The sequence below is a fragment of the Schistocerca cancellata genome, chromosome 12 (genome assembly GCF_023864275.1).
Source record: "Schistocerca cancellata isolate TAMUIC-IGC-003103 chromosome 12, iqSchCanc2.1, whole genome shotgun sequence".
NCBI lineage: Eukaryota > Metazoa > Arthropoda > Insecta > Orthoptera > Acrididae > Schistocerca > Schistocerca cancellata.
In genome coordinates this window covers 83,353,322-83,380,804 of record NC_064637.1, presented here as the reverse complement: position 1 = coordinate 83,380,804, position 27,483 = coordinate 83,353,322, and positions in this window count along the sequence as shown.

Below are 27,483 nucleotides of genomic sequence, written 5' to 3'. Positions count from 1 at the left end.
AATAGGAGACATACGTCAGTGTAGTGCGCGGGTAGTATTTTGTGACTAAATGTTCCTTTTGCTAGAGAAAGGTGCTCCCATCTTAAGTAACAGTTGTGTAAAATCTGATAAATGATATGCAATTTAGTGCCACTCACACGACTTTACATGCAACATTTCTACACAACGTCAAGTGGAGATTTATTTAGCAGAGTGACAAATATTAGCCGGGATAATCATTTTCGAGATCAAACGAATTGTTACGCCGACAATAGGTAACTGGTTTTATATTTTTTTGATCTACCTGAAATATCATTTATAAGTGATTAAAGTCACGAAATACCAATTCCGCCACACCTGTAAACATTTAATATCAGGCTGAGTGGAGCTAAGACTGTCCTGAACGGACTGGAACAGCAACAAAAATCCGCCCTAACGTGGACTGAACCGAGAACCTCCATGACTTGAGTCTATTGCCCTACCCGCTAGGTCACTATGGCCACATTTCAAATAAATAATCCTCTATTTGTTACTCTGTCTCTCTACCGTCCACTTTTCATTTCTGTAAAAGGTAATACTCCAGACAAGTAATTCCAAAACACAAACTTTCAAATCACCAGATCATAATTTTTTGAGAAACTTTTAGGTGAACACAATGGCAGAACGGGAAAGCGGGGCACAACGCCAGAATTTGCAGTTTTCTGCAGTGGAGAGAGGTACTCACCATTGCAGTGATACGTAACTGTGTCTCTGAATGGGAAGGTACGACAGTTATTTGGACTTGGTTTGGGGTGCGACTTGTATGCGAATGGTAGTCCTTCACGTTTCGAATAGTATTTTTATAACTTTTGGAGAATATCGACACACGAGATAAGCCGTTAATTTTGAGTTGCACGCTCGTAAATGAAAAGTAATCTTAAAGTGCAAGCCCTTCGTTATACAATAGATGTACAATATTTTTGAATGTGTCAGTTACTACGCCCCATAAAAATTGTTAACCTAAAATGTACTTGCGAGGCGTAACGGAACAGGGCAGAATGGGACTGTGTCCCCTTCTGCTCTTTCGTTTTTCGCTGCAAATAGATGTCGGACCATATATTCCTTAGTTCACCTTCCTTTGCCGGCCGTTGTGGCCGAGCGGTTCTAGGCACTTCAGTCTGGAACCGCGTGACCGCTACGGTAGCAGGTTCGAATCCTGCCTCGGGCATGGATGTGTGTGATGTCCTTAGGTTACTTAGGTTTAAGTAGTTCTAAGTTCTAGGGGACTGATGACCTCATATGTTAATTCCCATAGTGCTCAGAGCCATTTGAACCTTCCTTTTCTAGGTGGTGTGAACTCATATTGCAAAGACCGATGCATGCAGTGGGATATAAAATCAATGGAAATGACAGATTCAGCCATTTTATCTTCTGATATGGAAGTTTTAAAAGCGTCTACGGGGCTTAACTTACCCAAATAAATGTTGGAAAGATACGTTCATACAGCTAAGAACAATCACTATCACAGAGATGAAAAATCGGATGGGAAATTTATAAATTTTGTTAACCGCAGGATGAGAAGACGAGCTGGCAGCATAGTTGTAGTCAACTGAGAGTAGACTTCTTAACCCAACGATGAACTGTCTCTTTGTCGGATCCTTAGCCCATCAACTAGGGTAAGAAAATGGCTTACCACACAGATCTGAAGAAGAAACTTGGCCAGCTGGGCAGCACTATATAGTGAGCTTTATTATTAGGCATCCTACATTGTCAAGCCAGAAACTACATTTGTTACACGAGCAATGGGATGCAACAAAGTTACAATAACCTGGTATTATGTATTAAAAATAAGTATACATTTTTCAAAATATATTAAAATATTTTCTTAGCGTTAACGATTTTTTGAAGATTTCATATTTGTTAGTCAAAATCGCTCATTAAACAATTTTATGTCTTAGTTTCAAGATGAAATCCCCAATAATTTCAACGTTGATTCAACAATCTCACAAAAAATTGCAATGTCCCATGCTGCCTCGTGAATGGAAGTCGGGAAATATGCAAGTATTTCTTTGAAAAATATACAAAAATAAGTAACATAGAGTTTTAAGCGTTTTTCAAGAGAGATACATTGTAATTTATAATATTAGAAGCCAAGATCGCTTGAAGCGAAGTAGCTAGCTGTCATCCTCAGATTTCCCAGATATATGATGACACATCAGTCTCGTCGACATATTGAGACTTGTGTGTAATTACGTTTCAGGGAGAAACGAGAATCTGTAGGTGACAGCTAGTTACTGTCGAAACTGGTCATGACGAACTATTTCACAGCAAGCGATTTTGGCTTCTAATATTATACATTACAACATTAGATCGTCCCACGAAAATGTATACATTATAAGATACCTCACCTACAAGGTGATTTTTCCATACTTTTGAAAATGTTTGCTTGTATCCTTTTATTTTACAAAAAATGTTAAACATTAAATAATCCATTCCTCCCAGAGTTTCCCTATATTTAAAAAAATATTTTAAAACTGCTTGTATGAACATAATGGCGTATAGCTGCTGAGGGGATATTGCACCGCTAGCAGCCCACGAGAGAACTGGAAGAACAGTTCAGGAAGACGGCTACCGTCCTCCGGTGGCCGTGGAAAGCTCGCTCCCCGGGAAACTTGGCGGAGGGCCAGCAGACGGCGTCAGCCGCTAGATTTACTGCCAGGACGCACCTGTCAGCCCGATGAGAGGACTAGAACGCATGCGACGCAGCGCTACATGCTCCTGTGCGGTCGTCGACACGCATTCTAGTCAGGCGACGTCGTAGCGGCTAGACAAAAAATCTGCATAGTTGTCTCTACGACGTCTGTACAGGTCGTACGTATGCATTCGCCGTCTTTCAGTCAGCGGTAATGTCCAGCGCATACCAAACGAGTAGAGTTTTAACCATCAATTCGAAAAAAAATAGATCGGGTCGCTACTGTTCCCAAACTCTTCGGAACTAAGCTATTTTGACCTAGAGGTTGTCAGAGCCGGTAAAAATTATCATTGTTTAATTTGTTATAATCTACTATTCCTCAAAAGTCATGGATTCAGTAATATAAATGAAAGGTTCTTTTATAGATGAAGTCGAATCACTCCGTCTTGCTCCACTATTAGGGTAAAACCGGGTATTCATACTAATTTTATGGGAATATAGAAAAACAAGATTTTCAGTGGAAAAACAGCAGAAATGTTCATGAAATACAACTGAAATCACAATCTCACCCATAAAATTCACACTGAAAGTAACAGTTTTGCAGCTTTCGTCGGCTCAGCTATGACATTTTCCGCAATTTGCATGAAACTAGTCAGTTCCAGCCACTTTCGTTACATCATTCAATTCACGCTCCAAATTATATTTGGTTGCAAGATTATATGCCCATCGTCCGATATCTTTAAGCCTAAAAACATTAAAATATAATCGACTCACACTTTTTACTGTTATTCTGAAGACACAAGTGGGCATGGCCCTAACGGTCCTTTAGCTGACGCTTCCTTAGAAGTTAATTTATTTGTCCTGGCCTTTTTTCAAGCTTCTACGACACTTAGTGTAACATTGAAGTTTCTTGCAGTCTTCAGTTTAAACTTCCTACCTGACAACACACTTCGTCCGTTGCCCCTTCCATGCCGTCTTGCCTCCGTAATTGTCTGTCTGTCGTCCTCTGGTAAATTGTCAGCGTATTTGACATTGCAGAAAAGTTTGCAGTGCAATAATATGAGGTCTGCCATACCTCCTCAACGTGTCCTGTCTTAACCAGACTGCAGAGGTTACAGAAACTAAATTAAAGCTCTCTGATGTTGCACCGGGTATCTACTGTGTGCTTGTGTACAAAATACTTACTAATCATCTAATATTCCTGACTAAATAAAGACTTTATAAGTAGTGCGGTGACTATAAAAGAGTTGCAGTATAAGAACAAAATAATGTTATTCAGCTGATATCGTAAAGAAAAACTTACCTTCTGAGAGACGCAGTGAAGTGACCGCCAACTACTCGCCTGTATGTTCGCTCTTTTTTCTTGTCTAGTGGAACGTAATTCTGTATCTCTCCACCAGAGGATATAAATAGCGATGTCAGAAACACGGTACCCGGTTTTACCCCCTATCTGGTCTTACCCACCTTCGCCTACGTTATTAATTTGTTGTCTGTTCGCAGGCAAAGCATGTACCATGTCTGTATTCGTGGAAGACACTGATATCTCCGAGCCACAGTCCGTAACACACTGCCATACGATCCAAAACAAAATTGTGCAACTCACTGAACGATAATTTGGTTTCAGCATTTGAAGAGAGTAGTAAACATGGATACCTGTTCCTTTGTTTCCTTAACAACTTGCTGAATATACGGAATGAGTTTTCAACGACTGCTTCCCCCTCTTATGTTTGGACTCGTATAATTGCTGCATACTTTCTGCATTACTTGCGAATAACCTTCCATACCTTGTATTTTATCTGTGTCAACATTGTCAGAAGCGATCACATAACCTACAAATCCTATAAACGTAAGCTGGTTTCCTTCAAACTGTCTTCTAAGATACGTCATAGGGTCAGTATTGCGTCACGTGTTTCTAAATTTCTCTGGAACCCAAACTTATCATCCCCGACATCAGCTTCTACGAGTTTTTCCATTCGTGAGTAAATAATGTGTGACAATATTTTGCAACCATGACGTAGTAAAATGATGGGTCGGTAGTACTCACACTTGTCAGCAAAAGTCTCCTTAAGAATTGGATTTATTACGTTCTCCCTGAAATATGGGGGCATCTCGCCTGTCTCACATGTCTTACCCCGGGGCCTTGTTGTTTCCTCTTAGGTCTTTAAGGGCTCTTTCAAATTCTACTCGAAGTATCATATCCTCCATCTCATTTCACCTTACTACATCTTCTCTTTCAATATTACTGACGTCAAGTTTGTTTCCGTTATACAGGTATAAGAGCAGATATTTGTATGAGTGGTAGGCTCTACTTACGTCAGTGAGATGTTCTTTCTTTCTCTGCGTTGAACAGTCTTCCAACAAACAGGTCACAAATTACTACCTGATGTTTCTTGCACGGTCGTAACTGCAGCACTAAGTAGACTACGCCTGTCACTATAGACTAACCGTTTTGCATGCACGCGTCTATACTTCAATGCCTGACCTGCTGCCCAGCGGAAAATAACCGTTAATGGCTTGCTCCTGCCATACGTACTTGGAGGTACTACCCACCCTAAAAATATAATATTTATAATAGGTATAATTATTAGTCAGCAAATAACGTAAATATTGATATAATATTGTTCACTAGACCTTCCTCAATCGCCAAAAGAAATATCTGCACTTACGCCCTGTACAGACCCCTCTTTATGTTCCTTCTACCTTACAGTTTGTAATATATTGTAATTACAAAAGCAACAGTATCCCAGAGGTAATTCTGTTCTGCATGGTACGTAAAGAATAGCACCACACACAGTGTGAAAGTCAATTCGCTCTTTTTTTGTCAAAAGAACGACACCATTTCTACTGTTCGTTACTGATACCCGTTCGGAGCACACTGCTCGGTGAATCTGCACACACTGTCCGTCGCTGCACGGGTGTAAAATGAGCGCATTCTCTGCCTGTTACGTTTGCTCTGACCGGCTTCTGACTTGTTCGCCGCCTCCTGCGGGAGTGCCTACATCACCGGAGACACAGTACTACACGGAATCTCAGAGTTAAAGGGATCCACTGACAGGCTGTAGTCCAAATGTCCAGCTGCGGAAGGTGGAAGGAGAAAAGTAGCATGTTGTAAGAAAATAGTAGTAACAGAAAACTATGTGATCAGTCTTCTGGAAGAGACATCTGACATGACAGGCTTAAGAACAGCTATGAAAAAAAATTCTGACAAATATAAAAAGTGATCCAAAGCATTTAATAATAGATACTGGGGAAAATACTCGGTGTAGACTATTCAGCAAGTTAATAATTTTCCATTCGTGGGAGACCGCAGAAATGTAGAGCATTTTGAAAGAAATTAATGCCATTTTATTGTTAATTACTGTTCATTTATTGCACACAGTCCTGGTTTCGGCTTTATAGCCATTTCCATGTGCATGCTGAAATGTTAAAATATATCTGACATGTCACATAGGCAGGTGAGATATATTGTAACATATCAACATGCTCCTGGGAATGGCTATAAAGCAGAAATCATAAATGTGTGAAATAAATGTACAGTAATTAACAATCAAGTAGCAGAAATTCATTTTAAAAATTATTCAAGGAAACACTGTTTGAAAAACCTGATTTAGAGAAAAGGTAAATAGGGTGTAAGAAGTGAATGGTATAACCGAGAATACCAGTGACAAAAAATGCTTATCAAAAAACTTAAAGAACCGTAACATGGTAGTGGCTGTATGCCAGTGAATGCCTAGCACTAATTTTATAGGCTTGATAAATTACAAACATTAGAAAAAAGAATTATAGAGAAAATATTATATTGTCAGACAAATGCCGAGTTTGGGAAATTAGGACGTAAAGAGGAAAATTATCAGGACGTAGAGCAGTTCCAGCCTAAATTAGAATAAACTCATCAAACAGATCTTCAGATATCTTAGGAAAAATAAATGAAGTACCACCTGGATTGAAAAGGCTAAGATAAGGTTTTAGGGAAAAGTTTTAAAACACGAAGAAACGAGATAAAAGGAAATAAGCACAAAGTGGAAAGAAAACAGGAAAAGGAAACAAAGTTAGTCAACAAAAAAATACTAGAAGAAAAGGAAATAATATCAAAAAATTAAGAAGTGAAATTGGTACATGGTCCAAGAAGGCCCTAATGTCAGAAGAGAAAGAAGAAGAAGAAACAGAGTTCATCTTGCGCTGGAGGACAGCATCCTGTAAGTGGTGCCAGTCTGGGGTTGCAGATGAAGACAACTGACGACTTCAACGGCGGGCGAAGATACAAACATGGCTATCTCATGGGCAGAAAAAGCGGAAAGATCATTTTCCTTGTGGTAGAAACCCCGCCATCACTATCAGCAGAATTCAGAACACTGTCAGTCAATCTGAACTGTGACCGAATGTGGTCAGTTTGACGTGAACGGCGGCAAAACTATGATGTGGATTACAAAAGAGCTACTGTATTGACGATACATCCCTGGAAACAGTATCGAAGTTAAAATATCCAGGAGTAACAGTTCGAAGCGAACAAATGAACAAACAAAACTACTTGTTGGAGGAGCAGATACCAGGATGAAATTTGTCGGAAGAAATTCAAGGAAATGTTATTCATCCACGAAAAAAGTGGCTTACAGATCATTCGTTCGACCGGTTCTAGAATATTGCTCATCAGTCTGTGAGCGCTTTCAGGTTGGATTAATAGAAGAGACAGAACCGAACCAGCGGAGAACTGTGCCTTCGTTATGGAGGTGTTCGCACAAACTCCATTGTTAGCGTATAGAGGAGAAGCGTCGTGCAGGAAGTATATTGTTAAACTTCCGGACGCGTCGTTTTCAATAACAGCCAGGCAGCGTATTACTTCCTCCTACATGTACTTCGAAAATCGATTATCACGGCAAAATTAGAGAGATTCCACAGTATATGGTGCCTTACTGACGCACGTTTTCGCCGCCTATCATTCGTGAATGGAAAAGCATACAGTGGCGACGGTACTTGCGCACGAAGTACCCTCCGCCACACATCGTAAATTCACAACCGGTGTACAGATATAGGTGTACGTGTAAGCAAGGTATTTCCATCCGGCGGAAATCTGAACCGAGCCGAGTAGTGAATTAAGTTTCGAGTACAGCTTTTGTTCTCGTCGACATTGTCCCGCGATGTTTACAATCTACACTTACCTTGTACTATTTTGTTCCTGCTCCGGCGTCATTGCAGAGCTTTGAATATTTGTCTTTGCTTCTCTGATTTCCATTAAAATTCGGTGTTTCTACTCCACTTCCTTGTGCTAAGAGGCACACGAAACGAGATAGAAATGGTGTGGCGTTGAAGTGAAGAAATGCAGATATTGTTGGTGTAACAGATCGTTTTAATGAATGCAGATTAGTTTTAATATGGAACGGAGGAGCGATAGTGATTTAATTCTTAACACCCCGTCGACTACGAGGTCATTACAGACGGACAACAAGCTTGGATTAGGGAAGGTTAAAGAAGCGGCCGTACCATTTCGAAAGAGCCATCCCGGCATTTGCCTTCAGAAATTTAGGGAAATTACTGAAAACCTAAATCAGGATGGCCGGACGCTGGTTTGAACAGTAGTCCTCACAAATGCCAGTCTATTGTAGTAAACCATTGCCCTACCTCGCACGGTAACGTGGAACGGAACCGCTTGCGGTCAGTAAGGTTTGTGCGTCCGAGCGACAGGAACACTCGTTGCGCCTGCCACAGCCGCCGTAGGCAAACCCGCCGCGCTCGTCATTTAACCTTCTGTCAGCGTCCGGGCTTCGTAAGATTTATACCCCGATTCACACTTGCTCCAGAGCGTGGACAGGGCCATAATTTACGATATTCGTTCAATAGTGGTGATGGAAATTACGCAGATAGTTCAAGGTGCACCTGGACATAGGTCAATGAGAAACGGGAGAGAAAACTGATTGTCAGACAAAAAAGTACGTTCCAGATAAAAGAATGTTGTGAAAAATCAAGAAAGTTTTTTTTGTGTGGTTATTATGTAATGACAAGTACTGACGAAGAATCAGTTAGTGTTGTTACAATAAAAGATCAGCGTTTGACAAGAAAGCTCTTTGCAGTAGAGCATCTAGAGTAAAGCACTGTATTTAGTTCTGCAATTCAACACATTTTAAAGCATACAAATAGCTGTGGACACACACTCTTAGTATTTATGTAGGGAATGTCACAGGCCGTTGAAATTTCCACATGCCACGATCGTTAACGCACACAAACTCAGAATGCATAACCAGAACTCATGTATTCAATGTTGTATACAGACTGTTATACAAGTGATTAACTGGACTGTAAGCAGTCTATGCGCCTGTATACGCACCCTGATCTCTGTTACCTTACTCTCACGATTCGTATGGAAGATCTACAGATGAGTTTAAAACACTACGACCAGCAGCTGAAGGGCAGATGCAGGGCAAATTTGCGAAAAAAATTTTATTGCGTAATTTATTAGATTGATTCTTTAAGAATAACGTTGCAAAATTTTCGAAACACAATTCTGGCTAGAAATATGTTTAAAAAAAGTTTGTTTGGACGTCTGTGCCTGCCACATCGCCTCTTTCTATGCTGTGACACATACCTTCTTCAGGCTAGAAATTTTTTGTGTTTTAATTCTTCGTTCACACAATCAAAACGAACTGCAGAAGAGTCTCTAAGGCTGTGAGAAAGATGATCTGTGCTTTTTCCTTTGTTTACAACGTGTTTTTCAATAGTATGTGCTACAAAATTATCTCAGTTCTAGTTTTGTATATATTAACTTGTTTTGCTCGAAATGGGTCATAACAGTGGAAAAGCTATCAGCGATAATTTGCATAGTATGGAAACAATGCAGCAAGGTGTGTGGACAATATTCTTTCTCGAACTTTCCACAGATGCTAATCCTCAACATTCCCTTTGTGACATATTGTGGTGCAAATATCTTCAGGCAGAAGGCTGTAGAAAGTCATACACAGACAAACATGGTTTACCACTTGCGTTTTTAGATGTTATAAAACCAACTTTCAGGTACCTAGCCTATCCTGAACTGCCGAACAAAATGTGTACATGGGAAAACAAGGACTACAAATGAGAGCTACAATCACCTTATAAGGATGCGTTGTCCAAAAGCAGTATAAGTGTCCTCAATTGTTGTGAAGGTAGCTGCATCTGATGCCTGTCTAGTGTTCAGTAGTAGAAATGTAGGCAGGATTTAATGCCTGCAGAGACTAGGCTTCCATCCTGGTGTATCCACACTGCAGACACTCTAGAGCATTGATGAAGTGTGACTGGACAAAGCTCAGGCAGCAGAAGAAAAAATGCAAAAGATGGCTAGGCAGTATAAGTGTCCTCAGTTGTTGTGAAGGTAGCTGCATCTGATGCCTGCCTAGTGTTCAGTAGTAGAAATGAAGGCAGGATTTAATGCCTGCAGAGACTAGGCTTCCATTCTGGTGTATTCACACTGCAGACACTCAAGAGCATTGATGAAGTGTGACTAGACAAAGCTCAGGCAGCAGAAGAAAAAATGAAAAAGATGGCTAGGCAAAGGAGGCAGGGGAAGAAATTACTCCAGGGAGACGAGGAGGAGAATAAAGATTATGGGTATGGACAGCATTAGTCGCTAGGGGTATAGCAATATTGTCAAAAAGTGAAACATTAACTTTAAATTCGAATTTCCGTAAACTGACTTTTTTGAACTATAGTGTTCCTCTTCTCAGGAATTATAAAAGCTAACATCCTGAAATTTTGCGTAGTTCTTAAGAATTAAGTACTGAATAATCCTGTGTAGCACTTTTCCGTTATCTTTTCACTGAGAAAAGTTCTCCTTTAAAATTTGTCCCGGGTAACACAAAACTGAAAAATTAATTTCAAGGCAACAATTATTTTAATCAAAAATCTGTTCCACGCGTGTTATTAGCCTCTTATGCAGATTAAAACCGTGAAATTCCAGTTTTATTGGTTGCACAGTTTAGGAGAAAGGATATATTATAGAAACAATGGTAATTAAAATTTCAGATCCTTATAAAATGTGTGTCACAATTTCAAATAAAAATTGCAACGAATACCAAGCATTATGTTGTAGCTAATAGTCTCAGATTTTACTATTTTAGCAGTAACGCTTTTCGACATATATATGTTTAAGTACAAAAATCCATTTTGTCCTACGTGTGTGCTTAATAGCCTCTTGGTCCACCTTGGAACGAAACAAATCGTCGATTCTCAGTAGCATGGATTCTACAAGTCCCTGCAAGGCTTCTGGAGGTATGTGGCACCAGCTGCCGGAGTCCAAATCACGCATTTCTCGTAAATTATGAGCCGGGGTTTGTTGGCGCGGAGATGCACCCCAGCAGCGTCCCAGAAGTGTTCCATCAGATCTACTCGTATATCAGGTGGCCGAGACGTCAGTGGGGCTTAAATATCACGCTCCTCCAACCACTGTAGAACCATTCTGTGCTATTAACAAGGACAGTTATCCTGCTGGAAGGGAGACCACATATGTCGTGTTACCTTCGATTACCAGCACAGGTCCCATGGGAGCCCGGTGAGTGTCCCCTGTAGCTTTATACTGCCTGAAAGCCACAGAGAAGCGCCCACGACGTCTTTGCATGTGTCGAACAGTCGTTTGATTGCGTGACGTTATATCCCGACGCGACCGTCGAGCTGGTTTAACAACAAGCGTGACTCGTTTGAATGGACAACATGTTTCAGTTTGATTCACGGTCCATTCTCCATGACCCCGTACCCAAATGCAATTGTAATTGTCGATGTCGTCAGGTGAACATACAAACATGTAGTGCTCATCTGACATGGAGCTCCATGTCCAACAATATGCGCTCCGAAACGCGTCTGCCTGCACTTATATTGCCGGCCGTGGTTGCCGAGCGTTTCTAGGCGGTTGAGTCTGGAACAGGGCGACCGCTACGGTCGCAGGTTCGAATCCTGCCTCGGGCATGGATGTGTGTGATGTCCTTAGGTTAGTTAGGTTTCAGTAGTTCTAAGTTCTAGGGGACTGATGACCTCAGATGTTGAGTCCCATAGCGCTCAGAGCCATTTGAACCATTTTTGAACCATTTTTGCACTTATATTGTAGTGTGATACCTCATTCGTCCCTTCTCCTGTTATACACTTCCCTACGTCACGTGCCCGAATTTTCAACAGGTAGCATTAAGACTCTCGGTTACCAATGGTCACAATAATAGATTAGCTGGTTATCTAGGTTCAGTTCGAAACGGGCTCATTACCGAAGACAATTCTACTCTAGTCAGTGAGATTCCAGGACGTAATTAGAGACGCCACAGACGGGGGATGCAATACCAAACTGAACGTTGCCCGCCATTGGACCCGACAAGCAGTAGTAATGGTCCGGGGTGCCATTTCACTGCATAGCACGACTCCTTTGGTTGTCCGCCGCGACACTCTGACAACACTGCGGGATGTCGATGATTTTCTACATCCCGTATTGTTGCACTTCGTGACAAGCCGACCAGAGCTTACATTTCAGCACGATAATGCCTGCCCACACACGGTAAGTTTCTACTGCTTGTCTTCGTGCTTGCCAAACCCTACCTTGGCAATCAAGGTCGCTGGAGTTCTCTCCAAATTAAAATGTTTGGAGTATTATGGACAGGGCCCTTCAACCGGCTCTGGATTTTGACGATCTAACGCGCCGATTGTGCAGAATTTGTCACGATATCCCTCAGGAAGTCATCTATCAATTCTTTCAATCAATGCCAAGCCGAATAATTGCTTGTATAATCGCCAGAGGTGGACGAACGCGTTATTCGTTTCCTCAATTTGCGGAGCTCTTTCTCTTGAATAAATTATCCAGTTTTTCTAAACTTATAATCATTTATTTGTCTGTGCAGTTACATCATATCTACTGATTTCCGTTCCATTCCGATAATTCATTCGTTGAGAGTCGTTTTATATTTGTAATTACGAAACAAAAATGCTAGGAATAAACATTTATGTATTAAGAAAATAAAAAAGCAGGCGGATAGGAAAGTGTTTAGACTTGTAGAATGCCGCCATTGATGATGTTCAGGAGCGAACACTTCAGAAAGACACAGAGCCTCTCACTCCTGGGCAGTCATCTCGGCAACAGTTTGAGCCTCTCGTCGTTAGACGGCGAGATTCTACGTCTGCGTTAGCTAACTTTTACGTTTGCTGGGGTAAAATGCCGTCTGCTTAAGTGTGTATCCGTTTCTGTTGTCTACCTACCACCGGATGATTATAATTAAAGAGCAGCTACTTCAGGGGGGGCCAGTGTAGGCTGCAATTATCGTGTGGCAGCCAAACTTGACAGATAGTGTAATGCGTTACTGCGGAACCGATTTATGCTGGGAAAAAGATTAGTTACAAATTTGGTCACCAGCTGCAAACGTGGCACTGCAAAGCGTCTTGTCGACGACTACGGTGCTCATTATGAACAAATTGTTTAAGTCGACGTTAGTAATAAATTCAACATTACGCCTTTCTCATTTGTATGACCTTTCCTGACCACGTGACGTTCGTACATCGGGCAACATTTCTATACTGAAATTATAGTTAAATAAAGACCGTACGCTGCCGACAGGAGTGGATATACATCAACGCGGACAGTTGAAAATGTGTGCCCCGACCGGGACTCGAAACCGGGACCTCGTGCTTACATGGCAGACGCTCTATCCATCTAATCCACCGAGGGCACAGAGGATAGTGCGACTGCAGGGACTTACCCCTTGCACGCTCTCCGTGAGACCCACATTCCCAACTTAATGTCCATACACTACATTCGTAGTCCCACTGCCCATTATACTCATTACTCGCGGCAGACAATCTTACCGAGTCCCGTAAGAGTTCGGGCAATACGTGTACATTCGCACAGAAGAAGGTCGGTTAGCCTTAACTATATGAAGAAGGTATCTGTTCTTTCGGACATGCCCGAAAGAACATATATCATCTTCATACATGTCTATACGTCTCTCTTGCATTCACGGCGCCAGATTTGCACCTGGTGGTCAAAACTGGAACTATTTGTTTTTTCCTAGCGTAAATCGGTTGCGCATTAACGCATTAAAATATCTGCCAAATTTAGCTGCCATACGCTTTTTACAGCCCACACTGGACTTCTGTGAGTAGCTGCATTTCATTTATAACCACCCAGTATCATTTGCAGCCCGAACAGGCTGCCGGGAACAGACAAGTGGGAGGGGGTGCCTCGTCTCGCAAACACTTTGCGCGCTCCACGCTGCGTCAGGCCACACCGCGGTTGCGACAGCCTGCAGCGCGGCGCCCGCGGAGTTTCCGCGCGCTGCGTGGGCGTTCGGCCCACGCCTGGCCTCGGGCAGCACTATGCGAGCGCACGGCTCGAGTGCGGCTGTCTTCTGTGGCGAGCGCCGTCTCTACAAAGGCGAACCGCTTGCTATTCCTGTCAGCAAGGCGCAAGGCGGTAGCTCTGACTCTCTATCTCCCTCTCTCTCTCTCTCTCTCTCCTGCACTCGTCACTCTGATGGTGAACAAAACGCTGCGTGATGGCATCTCTGTAATTCTCCATACCGGCTGTCAATTCTGCGTTTCTGCACAGTATTGCCACAGCTAACATTGCCATCATCTTCATGCAACGACCTTTCCTTCCTGGCTCTTCACAGATTTCACACAACAGTGGCAGTGAATTCCTACTACCGGGTGGTTATAATTAAAGTTTAGCTACTTACGCATATCCACTGTGGGCTATAATTATCGTATGGCAGCGAAACTTGGTAATCATGTTAATGCGTTAATGCGCAACCGATCTGCGCTGGAAAACAATTAGTTCAAATTTTGGTCTGCAATGCTCACACTGAATGAACTGTGTAAGTGGCGGTTCATAATGAGATCACCATTGAAACTTCCTGGCAGATTAAAACTGCTTGCCAGACGAAGGCTTGAACTCTGGTCCTTAGCCTTTCGCCGGACAAGTGCTGTACGAACTCTTTCAAATTGTGATCCTAACATTGGATCTCCTACCTCTTCCCTGTTTCTTCATGTTTCTTCCTCCATCACAGCCGGCCGGGGGGCCGAACGGTTCTAGGCGCTACAGTCTGGAACCGCGCGACCGCTACGGTCGCAGGTTCGAATCCTGCCTCGGGCATGGATGTGTGTGATGTCCTTAGGTTAGTTAGGTTTAAGAAGTTCTAGGTTCTAGGGGACTGATGACCTCAGAAGATAAGTCCCATAGTGCTCAGAGCCATTTGAACCATTTGAACCTCCATCACATCATCAGACAAGTCGTCTCCTCGTAGAGACCTTTATTGTACTTTTTCCACCTATCTCCGCATTTCTTTGCATTTAACAGCGAAATTCCCACAACGCCTTTAACATTATCGCCCTTGCTTCTAATCTCACCAAAAGTTTTTTGACTTTTCTGTATACTTAGTCAGTTCTTCCGACAATCATCACTTTTTAGATTTCTTCACATTTTTCATGCAGCTGTTTCGCCTTAGCTCCTCTACACCTCCTATTTATTTCATTCTTAAGTGAACCGTATTTCTGTATTCCAGAATTTCCCTGAACATTTTTGTACTTCTTTCCTTCGTCGATTAACAGCGCATATACCGCTGCAAAGGCAAATATTGGATTTGTGAACTAAGAAGAGATTTCGGAACCAAGTTGACGTTGGCCACGAGCCGGCAGCGGCCGGTGGCAGGTGCAGAGGGCCCAGCTGCGGCCCACGCACCTGCTGCGCCGCCGCCTGCCTACACCTGCGACCCGTTCGCTCGTTGGGCGCCAGGCGGCGCGCTTGATCGGGTCCCCCTGCCCACCACACTAAGCTGGTGGCTTCATCTGCCTTACAAACTGCCCGGTGTTTAACGAGCAGACAGTCTAACTGCACGATATCTTGGGTGTAAGATCTTCGACAGGTGCAGAAAAAACTTAACTTGGTGCGGGTTGTGTGGAGAGGGTCGAAACCATCGACTGTACCATAATTTTATACCATAATTTTTTTAAATGAAGAGTACACTTCGAATTGTTATCTAAATTTGTATCATTTGTAAAAATAGATAAGCAGATCATCTTCTGAATGACCAATTACAGTCAGCTGACCAAAATTTTTTAAGATTTTTGATGGTATATTACAAGTTCAGGTAAGTCAGTGGAAGAGATAGCAGGTTACTAAGTTAGCTAGTTTATACGTAAAGTGTGTATACGGGGTGAACATTAATAAAACCGTCAAGCTGCAGGGACGTATTTCTGACTGGAAATGGACGAAAAATGGTTCTATGAACGTATGTCTGCAACTACATCGTTGCTACGGTAAACGGCCCTAAAGAATGAAAGTGCCTCTGACCACGTTCCGTGTGCTCCTAGTGTCTTGCAGGCTGTGCGATTGACGCGGCGTACTGTATGCAGCAGAAAGGTCTGGTATTCGTGTCTGGAACAAGCCGAGATGGCGTTTGTGTACGGCCAAGCAGATGGAAACGATAGAGAGACAGCACGGCTATACCGAAACAAGTACCCTCACAGACACCAACCACATCACATATTTCGAGCTCTTTTTGGGTGTTTGTGTGATCACATAATCGTACTTTGGGTTACACGATACTGGCATGTATGTTGCCTGAAGCTTGTACTGGAGTTCGTCACAGTATCCTACAGAACCTGGTCGTCCAGATCTGGTGCACGCAGAGTCTGCCGTCTCCCTAAAACGATGCATGCTCACAGATGTTCATAGGACATTTTTTCCTCTATTTCCGATTAAGTATCCCTACTTGCGGTTCGTCGGTTTTATTAACGTCCACCATGTGTACAGACATATTGGAACTTATGATAGAACGTCCTGTAGGTACCGTGTCATTATCCCAAACCCTGTAGGTAACCTATCCCCCGTGTAAACGCCTCATTTTATGACGAATATACATGTTGCATCAAGTACGCAACGGGCATCTCGTATGATTGTCATTTATCATTTGATCGTCAAGTGCAGTAGCTGGCAGCATTACCATCATATATCCTCAAATATCCTCAGGGGTTGCGGATATAAAGATTACTTTTCATCCTCTACCGGTAATACTAAATTTGTATATCGTTCAGATATTTGGCTTTTATTGCTATTTCTTTAAATGCCCCCGTTTATAGTACTTTGTAACACACAGCATGGATTACAGACATCTTTCACGCGCTAACATGACCTATTCACATGCGCACTGTTACGACCCATTCATACCTTTAATTTTATTGTAATTGTGTACATTATTTTTCATAGTTTACATAATTTCTATTTGACTCTGTAATAGGCATCTCGCACCCAACAGGCTTGCGTCTGAATTAGATGACTCTTGAAGTAAGTTTAGCCCCGCGCGGTTTTGGCGTGAACCAACCTCTTGCAGGAATGATACTGCCGGCCGCTGTGGCCGTGCGGTTCTAGGCGCTTCAGTCCGGAACCGCTCGACTGCTACGGTCGCAGGTTCGAATCCTGTCTCGGACATGGATGTATGTGATGTCCTTACGCTAATTAGGTGTAAGTTGTTCTAAGTTCTAGGGGACGGATGACCTCAGATGTTAAGTCCCATAGTGCTCAGATCCATCTGAACCATTCAAAGGAGTGAAACTTCGCGGGCCCATCCCAGGTCTGGCATTCGCGCTCGCTCCACTGCGGTTTTCTCTCTACTTCATGTCACTTGGTTAATTAGACATATAGATTATCATTTATAATTTTTTTGATTATTACTGTAATTTCCTCACTGTACTACAAACAAACAGTATCTATCACTACAGATTTTATATGGAGCGTAAGCCCATGTTAGTTTCATATGTTCGGTCACTTGGCATTCCACATTTTTATATCGGATTTCTTGAGAAATCCATCTTTATTTCTGGTGCACGCAATTCTCTGCTTGTAATCCCAGGATGTGATATTTAGAGTGTACTACACACGCCATCCAACGGCGAGACAGGTAACTTTGTAGCGGGTCTGCCGCCCCTATGTTAGCACTCCGCCTGTAGCGCAGTGCTGTGCGGCAAACCTGGGAGACATTATGTAAACTTGATCGGTGCCATGTATAATTTCGGTATCCGAACCGATTGTGAGCGAGCAGCTGAATCGCAGAAGTTAGGTTATTATCTTTTGGTGGGTGCGACGGCGCAGTGAGCAAATAATACCAAGCTGTATTAGAGTGAGGAAGCAATGGTAATGTTATGTTTCAAATGTGTGCAACGCGTTATCCAGATTTGTGAGGAATAGAGGTAACGACTAAATATTTTGATGTTTTTTTATTCAATCAGGGCCAACTTATGTTATGCAGAAACTGATAGATTTTCTGTATTGTGTATCACTTTTAGTTCTGGGATCTGTGATCAGTTCTGCAAAATTAATTATCGTATGTTTTATGTGGGAGTTCATAACTCAGCCAGTTTATACTGTTCAAAATTGTTGCAGTCATATTGTTAACTTCTACAGTATGAAAGAGTTCCCTTTGCATTATGTCAACTAATTACGAGGGTCATTCAATAATTAAAGAGACAAACTGGTCTGGCGAAAATTGTGAATAGGGCAAGTTTGGTACTTTTATGGCTTTAGGTAGGCATTACTGGCTGAGACCTGATCAGCTGATGAATCAACATTGTTTTGTTTATAACGTCAAAAATACATTTCAAGATGACGGGTCTGCTTAAAACGTCCACATTAACTGAACAACGTTCTGTTATTCGTTTTTTACTATCTGAAGGCGAGAAACCAGTGAATATATACTGTAGGATGTCTAAAGTTTATGGTGAAGGTTGTATGAATCGTGTAAATTCTTACAAGTAAGTAGAGCAGTTCAAAATGGTCGCGCTTCAGTGACTGACGAACACCGTTCTGGCTGTCCCTCACTTGAAAGTCGAATTGATGACATTATTCGTACCAACCGCCGTGTGACTGTGGAAATGACAATTGATAAGGTCCAAGTTAGTACTGGTACTGTTCATAACATTATCTCTAAGAAGCTGAAGTACCGCAAAACATGTGCAAGACGGGTCCCAACGGAGTTGACGCGGCTACACAAGGAAACAAGGTTGAGAGTGTGCACAGAGCTAAAGCAATGTTATGAAAGAGAAGGTGAGCACTTCATCAACAAAATTTTAACTTGAGATGAAACTTGGCTTCACTATTATGAGCCATAATAGAAAAGACAAAGCATGGAGTGGAAGCACACGAACTCACCTGTCCAGAAAAAATTCAAACCCAAAGCATCAGCAGGAAAAGTCATGTTGACGTTGTTTTGGGATGCTGAAGGTCCAGTTTTTTGTGATTATCTCGAAGAGCAGCGTACAATGAGCAGCCAATACTACTCGGATCAGCTTTTAAACAAGGTGAAGCCAGCCATGAGAGAGAGACGTCGTGAATCTCAGAGGAGAGGTGTGATTCACCAGCAAGACAACGCACGTCCTTATATTGCTAAATTAACCCGTGAAACCATCGACAAAATGGGCTTGGAAGTACTGCCTCATCCCCCTTACAGTCCTCATTTAGCACCTAGTGATTTCCATTTGTTTGGTGCACTGAAGGAGGCATTACGTGAGAAGAGGTTCCAGGACAATGAGGACGTGAAAAAGCTTGTGAGAAATTGGTTCAAATATCAAGATAAAGAGTTCTTTGCAGCAGTAATAAAAGAGCTTGTAGCCCGTTGGAACAAGTGCATAAATGGTTCACGGGGATTATGTTGAAAAGTAGAAAAAGTATTGTTTTGTAAAAGTAAACTCTTTTTCTCCAGACCAATTTGTCTCTTTAATTGTTGAATTACCCTCGTATTATTACAATGCAGCTTAGTTTTCATATTACAACAGTGCAAGTTTCATTACGACAGTTCATTTATCATTACAGCTCAGATATTACATTCAGAAACAGAACGTCAGCCTTATTTTATTATTTGTTTAGATAACTTTCAAACTGAAGCTGGAGGAGGCAAAAGAAAGGAAAGGAAAGGAATTATTGATGGCAGCCGCAACGGGACTTCATGTGGAATCAGCGGCGAGGAAAGAAAGTGTGTGCCGAACCGGGATTCGAACGCGGGATCTCCTGCCTTCTAGGCAGCTGCGTTAACCACTGCGCAATCTGGGCACAGAGTTTATCTCGCGGACCATCTCGGCACGGATCTCGGCCGAACCACAGTCCCACATAGCGCCACCTATTCGCAGTGCCCATCCACGCCCTACATTATCGTTACTTTGAGGTCCCTCAGGAGTTCGAACGCCATCGTGCATCTGCACTGAAGGTGGTGGAGTCATTACTCATAGGGAGGCATCTATTATATGATTGGTTCGTGTCCGTTCTTTTGGACATGTCCGAAACAACAGGTATCACGCACAAGACTGTTGCAAACGGTCATCTTGGAACAATAAATGTACCTGCCCTGAGGTAGCGGGGTACGAAATGTGTTGCTCATTTCTAACCATACAGCTCGCCCCACAGCGCGACATGTGTATTTTACGAAATAACTTTTACTGCTTCATGTAACTTTTCACAGACATTTAGCAACGTTTCAGCAGAATGCTCCCATCGTCAGGCAGATTACAGTTACAAGTACGTTAAGCTGAAGTCTAATGAGGATTATTTGCCGTGTGTGCCAGTGAGGTTACATGCTGATATTTAATCCTGTGTATAAAGATTAATTTAAAGCAGCGTACACATTAAGTAAGTTAAAACGTAAAAGTAAAGACCACTCAGCGATCAGGCCTTAGGCCTGTTCTGAATAGCAAGCTACTGCCTGCAAGGCAGTATGAGGGGCGATCTACGATCGTGGGATAAGTGATCAGCATGCCGACGATGCCTTCAGCCAGTAGACGAATCACAGAGACGCCCCTACTTATTAATTCAAGCAGATCCTCATCTGGCGTCATGAGGCCGAGTAAACCTCGTTCCATACCTCCCAGCAACAGAAGAAAAATTAAGGTGGTACCGGGAATCGACCCTGGTCCTTTCGCATCGAAAGTAACGGAGCTACTCTTTATTTTATTTTATTTCTTTCTAGCTGTTTCTTCGTCCCTTTTCTCCTCTAGTTCTGAGCAAATGCCACACAACTTCTTCCAAACACCACCAATGAGAACTTTTTCTCCTTTTTTTTATTACAGAGGGTGGCCAGCGCTAACGAGCTGCTGGGTATAGAAGCGGGTCCTGCCGCACTGGTCATGCTATCCGTTCGACTCCAGAGTGAAGTTGTATATTTAAATAACATCGCTTACATTATTGCTGGAGATCTACTCGTCTCGCACACAGAGCACAGAATTAAACAGAACGCTATCAGTTGAACATTTTAAATTCAGTTATTTACACCGAGGAGACAAAAGTCATGGGATAACGATATAGTCCATATATAGATGGCGCTAGTACCCTCCATACAGGTATAAAAGGGCAGTGCACTGGCTATGGCAGGAGACGACCGATGCGAGTGACTTTGCTAACAGCGAATCACGTGCAGCGCCTCTCCTGGGCCCGTGGCTGTATCGGTCGGACCCTACACGACTAGAAACCCCTGTCCTGATCAGATAAGCCCCGATTTCATCTGGTAAGAGCTGATGATCGCGTCCGAGTGTAGCGCAGATCCTATGAAGCCATGAAGCTAAGTTGTCAGGCACTGTGCAAGCTCGTGATGGCTCCATGATGGCGAGGGCTGAATTTACATGGAATAGACTCGGTTCTGGTTATGTTCTGCTAATTGCAGACCATTTGTAGGTATTCAAGGAGTTCATGTTCCCAAACAATAACACAATTTTTGTGGATGACAGTACGCCATGTCATTGGACCACAGGTTGTTCGCAGTTGGTACGATCGAATGATTTGGCCACCCAGATCGCCCGACACGAATTCCATTCAGCACTCATGGGACATAATCAAGAGGTCAGTTCGTGCAGAAAATGCTGCTCCTGTAAAACTTTCGCAATTGTGGAAGGCTACAGAGGCAGCATGGCTCAGTATTTCTGCAGGGGACTTCCAACGGCTTGAGTCCACAACACTGGTCACTGGACTACGCAGGGAGTAAGGAGATACTCAACTGAGAGAGAGCGTAATATCCTCATGGAGAATTGGACGTGTAAAAGCTGTGTGCGAGGAGGGTGCCTGGATTGTTCACAGTCAACCAAAAGCGCGTCCGGCACAAAATTTCGACACAGTGTCTGGTCATGTTCAGTCTCATTCCGCAAGGCGTAAGACTTTTTGCGCCAGTTTGGACTGTCGGTGAAACCTGGATCGATCATTACATATTACAGTCAAAACGGCAGTAAAAACAATGGCTCGTGAAAGTGCAGCGAAGAAGGCGAACAGCGTATTGTTAGCTACATCTACATCTACATCTACGTTTATACTCCGCAAGCCACCCAACGATGTGTGGCGGAGGGCACTTTACGTCCACTGTCATTACCTCCCTTTCCTGTTCCAGTCGCGTATGGTTCGCGGGAAGAACGACTGCTGGAAAGCCTCCGTCCGCGCTAGAATCTCTAATTTTATATTCCTGATCTCCTCAGGAGGTATGAGTAGGGGGAAGCAACATATTCGATACCTCATCCAGAAACGCACCCTCTCGAAACGTGGACAGCAAGCTACACCGCGATGCAGAGCGCCTCTGTTGCAGAGTCTGCCAGTTGAGTTTGCTAAACATCTCCGTAAAGCTATCACACTTACCAAATAACCCAGTGACGAAACGCGCCGCTCTTCTTTGGATCTTCTCTATCTCCTCTGTCAACCCGACCTGGTACTGATCGCACATTGATAAGCAATACTCAAGTATAGGTCGAACGAGTGTTTTGTAAGCCACCTCCTTTGTTGATGGACTACATTTTCAATGGACTCTCCCAATGAAACTCAACCTGGCACCCGCCTTACTAACAATTAATTTTATATGATCATTCCACTTCAAATCGTCCCGTAGGTATACTCCCAGATATTTTACAGAAGTAACTGCTACCAGTGTTTGTCCCGCTATCATATAAGGTAAGGTGATGGCCATGGCCATTTTTTTTTTTTTTGGTGGTTGGTGGGGGACTGCCAAGGAATAAATCTCATAATTTAGTTGGAAAAGGCAGAATCGTAACTGGATGCCATTATCCACTGTTGAATCGTCTGGATCTTGGCACACAAAAAAACTGCTCCTTCACCAGGATAATGCTCCCCCTCACTCATCAGCGCTAACGATGGCGAAAGTGACTGAACTGGGCTTTGAATTGATTCCTCAGCCACCATATTTACCAGGCTTACCCCAAAATGACTTCTTCCGGTTCCCTAACTTGAAACTTTGGCTGCCTGGGAAGAAATTTTCGTCTAATCAGGAAGTGACCGTTGAAGTCAACCCGTACTTTGGAGAATTTTGACAGAGCCCATTTTTACGATGGGATGAAAAAGCTGCAGTATTGTTGGACCAAGTGAATATACTTCAAAGGTCACTATGTCGAGAAGTAAGGTGACTTGTTTACGAAAGAAACATACACTACTGGTCATTAAAATTGCTACACCAGGAAGAAATGCAGATGATAAACGGGTACTCACTGGACAAATATATTACTACAACTGACATGTGATTACATTTTCACGCGATTTGGGTGCATAGATCCTGAGAAATCAGTACCAAGAACAACCACCTCTGGCCGTAATAACGGCCTTGATACGCCTGGGCATTGAGTCAAACAGAGCTTGGATGGCGTGTAGAGGTACAGGTGCCCATGCAGCTTCAACACGATACCACGGTTCATAAAGAGTAGTGATTGGCGTATTGTGATGAGCCAGTTGCTCGGCCACAATTGACCACACGTTTTCAGTTGGTGAGAGATCTGGAGAATGTGCTGGGCAGGGCTACAGTCGAACATTTTCTGTATCCAGAAAGGCCCGTACAGGACCTGCAGCATGCGGTCGTGCATTATCCTGCTGAAAAGTAGGGTTTCGCAGGGATCGAATGATGGGTAGAGCCACGGGTCGTAACACATCTTAAATGTAACGTCCACTTTTCAAAGTGCCGTCAATGCGAACAAGAGGTGATGGAGACGTGCAACCAATGGCACCCCATACGCCGGGTGATACGCCAGTATGGCGATGACGAATACTCGCTTCCAATGTGCGTTCACCGCGATGTCGCCAAACACGGAGGCGACCATCAGGATACTGTAAACAGAACCTGGATTCATTCGAAAAAATGACGTTTTGCCATTAGTGCAGCCAGGTTCGTCATCGAGTAAACCATCGCAGGCGCTCCTGTCCGTGATGCAGCGTCGAGGGTAACCGCGGCCATGGTCTCCGAGCTGATAGTCCGTGTTGCTGCAAACGTCGTCGAAGTGTTCGTGCAGATGGTTGTTGTCTTGGAAACGTCCCCATCTGTTGACTCAGGGATCGAGACGTGGCTGCACTATCAGTTACAGCCATGCGGATAAGATGCCTGTCATCTCGACTGCTAGTGATACGAGGCCGTTGGGATCCAGCACGGAGTTCGGTATTACCTTCCTGAACCCACCGATTCCATATTCTGCTAACAGTCATTGGATCTCGACCAACACGAGCAGCAATGTCGCGATACGATAAACCGCAATCGCGATAGGCTAAAATCCGACCTTTATCAAAGTCGGAAACGTGATGGTACGCATTTCTCCTCCTTACACGAGGCATCACAACAACGTAGCACTAGGCAACGCCGGTCAACTGCTGTTTGTGTATGAGGAATCGGTTGGAAACTTTCCTCATGTCAGCACGTTGTAGGTGTCGCCACCGGCGCCAACGTTATGTGAATGCTCTGAAAAGCTTATCATTTGCATATCACAGCATCTTCTTCCTGTCGGTTAAATTTCGAGTCTGTGGCACGTCATCTTCGTGGCGTAGCAATTTTAATGGCCAGTAGTGTATTTTCTACATTTTTCTTATCAGACTCATCAATCCACGCTCTTGGATGTAGTTGTCGTGTCACTCACCCTGTGGTATGCCCACGAACAGCGGGCACGTGTTGAGATGCAGGAACCGCAACACTCCGTGTTGACACGACAAGGTGTTTGTTTACCCCGGCCTGGACTCTGCGAGTACGGAAGCCTCCACTGTGCAGGTGGTAAGGGGAGCGGAGCGCACCACCACACCACACACGGCCGCCGCCATCGGATCGCGTGCTGTGCCCGCGTTGCGGCAGGTCAGTGCGGGCCGCCACGCGCTCGCCGAGCTGTTTCGTTTTTTAACGACCGCACTCAAACACGCTTTAATGGCGGATTTAGTTTTAATTGCCTTTTAACCGCCCGGCGAAACGGCAGCGCGACGTCATCGCGTCTGGCTCCTCGTCTGTACCGTTCCCTGGCGCTTCTCACTGGAGTCTTCCGTACCGCACGCTGGAGGCTGGACAACGAAAACATACTTACACACACACACACACACACACACACACACACACACACACACGCACACACACACACACACACACACATACACTAACGGCGCTCCTACGTTGTTTTTGTGGTCTTCATTCCGAGAACGGGTTTGATCCAGCATTTCACACCAGTCTATCAAAAGTACGAGTCTCTTCATATCTGAATAGCTACTGCAATCTACGTACTTTTGAACCTGCTAACTGTATTCACACCTAGGTATCCCTGTACAACTTTTGACCTATCCACCCTCCCCTCTCCCCAACACACACGCTTACACACATTTTTCCATTAACAAACTGACTATTCCAGAATGAGATTTTCACTCTGCAGCGGAGTGTGCGCTGACATGAAACTTCCTGGCAGATTAAAACTGTGTGCCGGACCGAGACTCGAACTCGGAACCTTTGCCTTTCGCGGACAAGTTGGTAGAGCACTTGCCCGCGTGTTCGCAGCTCGTGGTCGTGCGGTAGCGTTCTCGCTTCCCACGCCCGGGTTCCCGGGTTCGATTCCCGGCGGGTTTAGGGATTTTCTCTGCTTCGTGATGACTGGGTGTTGTGTGATGTCCTTAGGTTAGTTCTGTTTAAGTAGTTCAAAGTTCTAGGGGACTGATGACCATAGATGTTAAGTCCCATAGCGCTCAGAGTCATTTGAATTTTCAACTTGCCCGTGTCCTATGAAGCGATGGCTTCTTTTGGACAAACTATACAACAATCTTTTTCGCCAATTCAGTACCTTCTCATTACTTATTCTACACACCCATTTAACCCTCAGCCATATTCTGTTGCACCACATTCCAAAGCATCTATTCTCCTCTTGTCTGAACTGCTTATCGTGCACGTATCGCTTACGTGCAAGACTCTACCTCTGTAGCCGAGGTCGCTGGCCAGAGCTGCGCAGTGGCGTTCCAATCGGTGGTAAGCCGGTTCGAATCCTGGTGGTGGATGAAATTCTCACTCCAGTTATTTGGCCAGCAGAGAGAGGAGAGATGGTTGAGTAAAGGTCCTGATCATAAGACTTTGCGGCAACGTCCTGGATAAAATTCCAAACCACCACACACATATAAGTAAGTTAAATTCAACGTATAAACTATGCGAACCCGGAAATGCTTCGCTATTGCTAAATACGTATCGGAATTGGACATACATGCACAACTCCTTCCCCTCTCTTCATCCATCTCCTCCTCCTCCTCTCTCGGCACTGGTGACATAGAGACGGGCACGACAGAGCAGTTGAAAGCCCTTCTAAAAGAAGGCTTCCAGAAATGCTTCCAGTTAAGGATTCAACAATGGGTAAGTGCATTGCGGTACTATGAAGGAGACTGAACCTAATTCGATGTAAGCTTATTACTCTGTATCTATTAAAATTATTCACCGTATTTTTTGATCACACCTCGTACACTGCCGTTCCTCATTGAAAGCGTCTCCAGCAGATTTCAAGCCGTGTTATAGAAGAAGGGTGGATAGTAGAGCTGTTGATCTTTACAAAAATATCAACAATCCGATTTATCGATATTTAAAACGTATCATTACTGCCATCGATATATCCTCAAAAAATACCGAAATATCTTAGGAAAAGATATGGACATATTTAGAGCTGCATACTTAAACCTTTATTAATTATTATATATTCTGTACATCAACAAGCTACAAACTTGCCTATCCCCCTTAGAGCAGGAACTGAAAGAAAAGCACTTAATTTGAAAATCTGTAAGTTAATATAGGGACATTGTGCAGATGAAGAGCTTGTATTGCAATGCTTTTTTTGGTAGGCTGTTGTATCGTTAATTAAGAGCTGTGTACATGGTGCACTGTCCTGCAACACTTCGTTCCAGTTAAACTGTCATACCTTATTTTCAAATTTGTCATTGGCTACATGTCGAAATAAGCCCTTTTTCAAGCTGATGTAGGAAAATTGCGTGGTGAGACTAAACGTTTCAGTTTCTGTTGGTAGTGCCGAGCGCCCATTACTGGTTGCGTTAAAAACTGTTTTTAACGCAACTGGAGGTGCTATTTCTTCACGTCGGAAATTTTGTTATTCAGTTCACACCGTCAGCCACCGCCAGTGCGATCAGATTACTTCTTTTGTGCCACCTATACTTGCTTCACACAGCCAAAGACAAAGACTGAACCACATGAAAGCTGAAAAAGCAGTAGGACTCCTTCGCGCAGTCAAAGTGAAATTATGTCCTACCACATTTTCAAAAGAACAATTGGAGATAGTTACCGAAAATTCCGAAAAAACAATAATAGAAAATGAAAATATCGGCAGTCGATATTGCCATTTTGTACCGACGTATCGATGTATCGGGGAAGAAAATGTAGCCGATATATAGTGGTACTTTCTGGTGGAAATATCAATATATAGATATTTTATCAACAGCGCATCCCGTATTAATGCAACTAATAGGAGTCCGAATACTTTTGGTCAGATACAGACATCAAAAAACGTTTTGCATCACCCCGGTTCCCAGAACTCCTGAAGATAGACGTTGACTGTGGATATTGTATAACAGACACAGTCCCTTTGACTGTTCAGAG